The 1695-nt window shown below is 42.9% G+C and overlaps 1 protein-coding gene across 1 annotated transcript in view; it reads right to left on the bottom strand.

The window, feature by feature from the left end:
- Positions 1 to 1515, bottom strand: part of LOC119426476 (protein 4.1-like) — a 129062-nt gene extending 127547 nt beyond the window's left edge. The window contains exon 1 of the mRNA XM_037694037.1: positions 1459 to 1515. The gene's annotated coding sequence lies outside the window, so the exon portion shown is untranslated. The remainder of the gene's footprint in view (positions 1 to 1458) is intronic.
- Between the last annotated feature and the right edge of the window lie 180 nt (positions 1516 to 1695).

The raw sequence follows: 1695 nt of genomic DNA, 5'->3' as shown, positions 1-1695 counted from the left end.
ACCATCTTAGCACCAACATAACTGGTTTGTTCCACTTTGGAGTAAGCTGTTGGGGAAAGAATCAGTTTTGTGTTGTGTATTTCCTTGACTGATGAAGCCTCCTGGATGGAAGGTGAAACATTTCAGCGAAAAAAATTAAATAAACTGTCCAGATGACCTGACTGAAAATTGGATTGTATCCCTGGATTATTGAGCATGGGCTTTGTTGGTTACTTACCCACTACTTTGTACTTAAAACAACATATCTTAAGTCAGCCAGGTGATGACTCGGAAGTAATGACAAGCGGGGAAGGAGGGAGCCTTGTCTTAAAACAACAGCACCTGCCTATAATTTAATAATAGAATTTCATTTCAAACTTTTCCTCACTTTATTCTTTACAGTTGGACCCTGGCTTAAAACAAATTTGTTCCGTCTACATCGGTCACGTAGGCCTGTAGCAATAAACAATAAATCAATTACTTGTATGAAGAAAGAAAATTATCGACCTCTTTCATTTATTGGCTTTATTGTTTCTTCATGTCTCTCTCTTTCTACTGAAGACACGGCTCAACTCCGGTGCTCTTCACTGACCCCTCCTATTAAAACCAACACAAATACTCATCATCAACGAATAAAGAAACCAGAGCTGTCAGTAGCTTGTCTCATTCTGATGAAGTCAGCACCATGAGCACAGCTGTTAACAGCTGCTGACCTTATTAAACTGTCAGGTGAACGGTTGCCATGGTAACAGCGCAGAGAGAGATTAGAGATGAGAGACAATCTGTTTTAATCTGATTTGGACGAGGACGATGGAGAGATTCTGAGTGTAGAGCGTTCAGGAGGAAATATGTGCAGTGTTCATGCTCCAGTTCAGCAAAACTGTATTTGAATAAATCAGAAAGCAGGTGAAACCAGAACCAACAAAAACCTGTACGGAGAACGGTTGGACATCTGGTTAGGAACCAGAATCCTGTTCCTGCTAAATCGTCTAATTTGGATCACCAGGTGTAGACAATCAGGTATCTTCTGAGTTCACACGGACACACTCTCTCCCAGATGATGTCCTCGTGGATCGGATTGTCTCCAAGCAGGGAGTATACACAAAATCAGACATCGGAGCTGATCAGCTGCTGCAGGCACCTCTGGTGCAGAGCAGACCACCACACTCTTCCTCGTGTCAAGTGGCTGACTCAGCATGTGCGCTCGCGCTCAGTACTTCGGTCCAGAGCGCGTGCACAAACATGCAACGACAAACCTAAAGCCCTCTGATTAATCACTAAATCAGCGATAAATTAGTGATTAATCAGAGAATCTGTTGCAGGGCAGGACCCTAGTGTGAAGCGTCTGTGCGGTCCTGCAGCTGGACACACTCACGCGCACAGAGTAACTCAGAGCACAGGCTTGGATTAACCGATACCGAACCGAACTGGTCTTTTATCACTGATCGATCCCCTCTGAAATCAAAGTAACATCTTTACCTGTCCGCGTCCACGACGCTGGCCCTCTATCCTCCCGTGACCGATGACTGCTCTGCGTCCACACCTCACCACGTCAGTGACGTCATGACGCAAGAATATTGCATTTTTATTATTACGGAGGAAAACGAGTTAAATAGACATTTTCAGATCAATATTTCAGATTTAGAAAGAATATTGTTTATCAGACTACATTTATATGATTTATATTATTTATCAGAGGAATAGAATAGAATAGAA

The sequence above is a fragment of the Nematolebias whitei genome, chromosome 20, assembly GCF_014905685.2.
Source record: "Nematolebias whitei isolate Nwh7 chromosome 20, NemWhi1, whole genome shotgun sequence".
Classification (NCBI taxonomy): Eukaryota; Metazoa; Chordata; class Actinopteri; order Cyprinodontiformes; family Rivulidae; genus Nematolebias; species Nematolebias whitei.
This window is presented reverse-complemented; position numbering and strand designations above follow the sequence as displayed.